Source organism: Peromyscus leucopus, chromosome 10 (assembly GCF_004664715.2).
Source record: "Peromyscus leucopus breed LL Stock chromosome 10, UCI_PerLeu_2.1, whole genome shotgun sequence".
NCBI classification, from domain to species: Eukaryota; Metazoa; Chordata; class Mammalia; order Rodentia; family Cricetidae; genus Peromyscus; species Peromyscus leucopus.
In genome coordinates, this window is record NC_051071.1 from 60112373 (window position 1) to 60118430 (window position 6058).

General features: G+C 50.6%; 1 protein-coding gene across 3 annotated transcripts in view; it reads right to left on the bottom strand.

The window, feature by feature from the left end:
- The window catches only part of Fryl (FRY like transcription coactivator), a 242412-nt gene extending 238422 nt beyond the window's left edge, over window positions 1-3990 (bottom strand). Inside the window, exon 1 of one of the 3 annotated variants that reach the window (XM_037209095.1) lies at window positions 3777-3990. The gene's annotated coding sequence lies outside the window, so the exon portion shown is untranslated. The remainder of the gene's footprint in view (window positions 1-3776) is intronic. The other 2 variants (XM_037209091.1, XM_037209094.1) reach the window with 2 other exon arrangements.
- Window positions 3991-6058: the final 2068 nt, after the last annotated feature.

Genomic DNA, 6058 nt, shown 5'->3' on the forward strand with positions numbered 1-6058 from the left:
AAAAAAAAAAAGCAGAACTACAGAGCCTAGAAAATTCCTAAGAATTATATAAATATTATTATTCTCCTTCATTCCCAATAATCACAACTTGCTAAAATTTTCAAGAGAAATCATTTAAGAAAGCCCTGAGGTTGTAATAAAAGAATAAGTCAGAAAAAAAGACAATAACCAACTAACAGGGGTTGCAGTGTCGTAAGTGAGCAGTGTTACCAGATATTAAGAATTTAAGACATTTCTTTCTTATCAATGAGCATGTGGAACTTTAGTGATAAGGAAAAGTATTTCCTTTAAACTCACATCAATACTTTCCTCCAAGTATAAGCAAGTACTCTTTATAGTTCTTCATTTATAGAATATTGGTGGGCTAACCGAACTGTCCAGGTACTTTGGGCAGCTGCAAACATGTTACAGTTCCAACTTCTGCCGACCAACCTCTCCACAATCTAATGATGGAAATATACAGACGCCCACACTGAACTAACAGACAAGAACAAGGCTTGCTCTGTAAGAGCACTTGACAGGCCCAGAAGGAAAGGGAAATCACGTCTGATCAAGGGGACAGGGGGCAGACTTGAAGGCAAGGTGATGTGCTGGGCCTGGGGGTGGATGGGCCTTGGCCACCCTGCAGGGTAACAGCTGAATTCACAGCTCAAGCTCTGACAACCCCCCACCCCAAGTACTTCAGCTATTTATAGCTAAACAGTAACATATATACCCAATCCACATCCAAAAACATTCTATGTAAAATGCTTTCATGCACACAATGAAACCTGCTCGAGTTGCAGGAACTTTCCCACAGCATCTGGGTTTCTTCCACTTCTTTACCCATGATGCCTGGGTCGCTGTTACTCTGGACATGGTTCTGCTCTGACACACCCCTGTGTCTCCCATAGAGAGCAGTTTTGACTTTCTCCACTAAGTTTCTGAGCAAGACTGTCATCTGTTTCTACTTTATTTCCCCATCCTTAAACATGTAGGTACATGGCAGACACTGACGGCAGATCAAGCCTACCTAGTTCAGAGAGTTGTGATAAGTGAATGCCATCAGAAGAAGATAGGTACTATAAAATGAAATCACAATTGTATGCACCAACAAAGAATATTGAGTCTAAGACAGTTTTGTCCGACAACAAACCACTTCTTGTTCATTGGTATAATCTTGTTCAGAAACATTTTTCCCCCAGTGGGGACAAGGAAAAAAAGGTAGGGGTTTTAGCTCAGTGGCCCAGGGCTCACTCCCTACTGCAGGAATTGCTACTGTCCTTACCAAGCTCATCGGGTATGAAGATAAGCAGTAGGAGGAACATTTCCATTGCCAGTGTCAGCTGGAGGAAAAAGTATCTTAAACAGCCTTTGCAAGACAGTATCTTTTTCCGTCAGAAAAACCTGCAACAGTGCATCTACTGGGTATGCAGTTACACACTGGATCTGCAGAGAAACAGTGCAGCTAGTGGACAATCCCAGCTCTCCCGAGAATCTCTAAGCACAGTCTAAGACTCAAAATTATCTTAGAAATATGTATGCAGTACCCAGGAAACACAGAAAAACACATGTCCAGGTCATAAAGCACAGGCCTTTCAAAGATAATTCTTCCTGAACATTTTTTTGTGTTCTTTAAAAAAAAAGAAAAAGTCTATTGTCTAACTATGCCACTAAATAAATAAAAATGGGAAATTTTAAATTTGTTTTAAACACCTACTTCAAGGAAGATTATGCCCAGGTACCTGCCTGATAGTGTTAGCGCCGATGTAAAATAATAAGTGGAACAATGACAGGTATTATCAAAATGAAGGTAATTTTTTTTTTACTTCATTTCCTAACCTCTGTAACGGAGCATTCACTCTCAAGTATCAACGTCTGAAGTTAGAGTTGTTCCCCAATATATTTTCTGGTTTTATTACTCTTGAGATGGGGAACTTTCAAAATTCATTCAATAGTTATTAGACAGTAACTTAGGGATAAACAAATTTTAAAATCTGCATTTCCTTGGAGAAAAAAACTAGGCCAGGTGTTTCCACCAAATTCACTCCTGCAAAGTGTCTTGCAAAATACTGTAACAGAGCTTAAGGCAACCGGGACGGGAGGCCACTTCTAATAATAAGTAACAAAAATAAGACCAAAGAATAACACGCCGGATGCTACTTCCTTTATAAGGTTGCAACTTGCTGCCTCCAAGTACTCGACAAAGCATTGCTCAAGAAACTGTCAAAATGAAGGCTTATGAAAACATTCTTTTCTAAATAAGGACTCTAACAAGGGATGTGTTGTTTCTAGCTATGATTTCTGCTGCAAGTATTGACAAGTTCCACGCCAGGATAATGTTCAGTGCAAAGACCTCGTATTTGGTTTGCCAATAGAAAGAGTGCCTGCCTGCTCGTCGTTACAATGCCCGCATTCAGTAGGAGAGATCAACTTTATGGAAGGAAGGCACCTGCTAGGCAGAACAGCAGTTTATAGAGCCAACTTTTATTTCCATCAGAAGTTGTTCGGTTTTTTGTTTTGTTTTGTTTTGTTTTCCAATGTTTTCCAACACACACATCCTGGCAACCTGTCTTGCTGAATTTTCCCTCTACCCTCCCAAAAGAGCTTCTGGCATAAAGTCTAGGTAATGCTTTCCCTAGTTCAAAGGTTAAGGCAAATTTAGCTCTGTCTAGAGCGCTTGCCCCTCAGCCAGTTCGCCCCCTCTTTTAAAACCACAGCCTGGGACTTAGTGGTCCCATATTCTCCAAAGTCCACAAGAAAAGCGACTGTAGGTAGCGAGGAACAAAGCTGGAACGGTAGGAAAGACCGACAGCATTCAGGCCCCAGGTCGTCCTAGAAATCGGCCTCTCCAGACGCAAGAAAACGAGGCTCAGCCGGGCCCGGAGAACCTGCCGCCGGGAAGCAACAACTCCCATCAAAAGGCAAAGAAAAGTTGCACGGCAGAGCTCGGCCCCGAGAGCAGCCTTCGCCGGGTGCCTGCGAACAGGGGGCCCGGGCTGCGCAGGCCCGGCCGCGGGCGGTGGCTGTGCAGTCCGCCGGGCCGACCCGGGCTCCGGAAGGCGCGGGTCTGGGGGTGCGCCGTCGCTTCGGGCGGAGCGGGCTCTGTGCCCGGGTCCGCACCCCTCCCAGCACCGCGGGCACTGGGCGGAGAGACGCCGCCAAGGACCGCGGACAATGCCCGGCCGAGCCGGCAACCTCGGCGCGCTGCGCGGGCCCGCCGCCTTTCCTCCCGAGGCCGCCCTGCCGGCGCGCTCAAGCCGGGTCGGGTGCACGACGCTGCGGCAGCGTCTGCCGCCAGCTCCCCGCCGCCCGCTTCCCCGCCCGGCGGGTTCCCGGGCCTCGGTGAAGCCGCGGCGTGAGAACGGAGCCGGCGCACGGAGAAGCGCAGGGGCGCGCGCTCCGGGCAGCCGGGCGCGCGGGAAGAGAGGAGCGCGCGTGGAGACGGCGGCGCGCGCCCAGGGCGGCCGGGCGCGCGGGCCGAGCCGGGCACGGGCCGGGAAGGAGGCGCGCAGCAGAGCGAGGCGCGCGGTGCTCCCCACGGGTCCGCCGCAGCTCCGACGGGCTTTCGGTTGACCCCGGCTCTGTGCCGCGCCCGCGTCCGTTAGGAGCCTCCCCAGCCGGCGCCGCAGCCGCCCACCTCAGTCCGCCTCCCTTGCGGCTCGCAGCAAGAAGGGCAGCCGGGCCAGGGCCGGGGATCCCGGATCCCACGGCCGACGGTCGGCCGGCATCCCGGCGCCTGCCCCGGCGCTGGAAGAGAAAGTGAAATGAAGCGCCTTTCCCCAGGCAGCACCTACCAGGTCCCCAGTCCCGTGCAGCTGCCTCGCTCCTCCAGCGTCGCCGGTCCCCGCCCTCGGGCCCCAGGCTTCGTTCTCTTTGACAATGGCGCGTCCCCTTTAAGGAATAATCCGATCGGGACCGATCCGTGGTTAAACCTCCCTCCGACTCTGATTTTAACCGGATTTCTGTCTCTCCCAGAGCCCGACGGGCGCCCGGCGGTGCTGCGAGCTCTGCCCACCCCTTCCCTGCCCCGCCCACCCCCTCGCCTTCCTGATTGGCGAGGGACACTACACCAGGAACAGTGGTCCTCGCCCTCCACTGGCCGGCCCCCCCGCCGCTCAGAGTTGCCCCACCTTCGCCCCGCCCCCTTCCCCGGGTTGGACCTGCCTCTAATCACTCTCTGTCCTCGCCTCCAACGTTGCTTTGGAGAACTGGCAGTCAAGGCTCACCCTCCCGCCTCCGGAAAGCGAACTTTATTTTTATTGGTAGAAAGACATCTTCCTGTGTACCTGATTGGGCGAGGCAGGGCGAGTCTGCACGCCCCTTACCTATTATCGCTCTCCCTGGACGGCGGAGAGAAAGACAGCCGTAAAGTCTTCCCCTACTTTGGCTTCCTCTAAGCACCTTTCCCTTTTAAATGTTGGTAGGGGTCGAGCACAAACAGCATATGCGGCGGGAAGCGGGAAAGGGAGACGGGAAGAATGCAAAAATCTCCACATGAGGAGCACATCGCACTAGCTGTGGGATCCTGAGCACCCAATCCTGCTGTCTCCTGAATGGAGTGAGAACACCTGAAATCCTAGTACTGGCTCCAGACAATTAACCAAGTTCGCACCCCCTGTTCACTCTGCTCAGACCCTTGAATCTCCGGCTTTGAGCACCCGGAAGAGTTTATGAAGGTGTCTGCAAACCTTGAGGTTCCCTCGTTTGTCTTGCAATCGGACATTCAGAAAAGCGTTTAAGTCCTTCCCGATAGAAGTTCCGTATAGGTCACGTCCTGTGTGTCGTACTGGCGTTTGCGCGGGAGCTACGTTAATTTTTGGAAAGATTAAACAGATGGTCTTCTCTGGTGATATTCTCAGAGTCCCTCTTGCTACAAATGCGGACACCAGAAGGCTACTGCTTGAAGGACAGAGACACCTTCAGGGAAAAGCACGTCTACCCAAAAGAAGAGGAGAAGTCTGTTATGAAAAGACGTCCTTGAGGCAGACCCCTGCTCCCTGCGACCGCCTCGGAGTCTGCGTTAGCGTAGCACCAGCTTCCCACCCCAGATGCAAGAAGCAAAGAATTATTTCCGGAAAAACTGAGTGTGGTTATGACTTTGGGCCCCGCCCGGAAACGTTAAGGAACGGTTCGGTGTTTCTCGCTCTTTGCGATGGTCTTTGAGATACTCTGGAAGTCAGGGCATCCGTACAGGTGCCGCGATCCCCCCCAGTGGGATCCAGCAGTGCCGGGAAAGTGGCTGTGCTCCGCGGCACCCTAGAAGCCAGTCGGTCCCGCACAGAAAGAGGGAAAAGAGCGTAGACTATTGACAGAAAAGGCTCTCCCCCCCCGACCCCGAGCTCAGGAGGGAGAGCCATTCATAGCAAGAAGCGGTAAGAGGGGGGTTTGCGGGTGGATTTGAGTTGGTCGATGTTTGCAGTAGTGGGGGTTGAATTTAGGGACTTACGCACGCAAGGTAAACAAACCCTCTACCGCTGAGCTGAAGTTTCAGCCCTCACTCTCGTCACAAGCCGAGACAAGACAGGAAGTTAGCTGGTTTATAAGGCAAATGCAAGTGCCTAACAAATACCTTTAACTAACTCTCTGTCTGACCTAGTCCTCCGTTCCGTATCTGCAAGGGAACTGCTTCCAGGACCCCACGGATACCCCAACTCATAAAAATCACATACCATTGTAGCATGCGACATCCTCTCACATCCTGTAAATAATCTCTGGAGTGCTTCTTATACTAATACAATGTTAGTGTTATGATAATCCTTATTCTACTGAATCGCTGAGTGAATGATGACAAAAAAATATCTGTACATGTTCAGTTACGGACACAACCATGGTGGGATTTATTATATAGTACATGCCAGCAATAATTTAAATGCCCCCCTACTCCCTACCCCCTACCCCCTACCCCCCAATATTTTCCAGCCAATGCTAACTAAATCTGAATGAAGCTAAGGAACCTGAAGTTGTAGTCAACTGTACACATGTGTACACATGTACGTGGGGGTAGTCAACTGTGTGTATATGTATTCTTCCATGTATGTGTACATATTCTTTTTCTGGATCTTCATTTATTATTCGT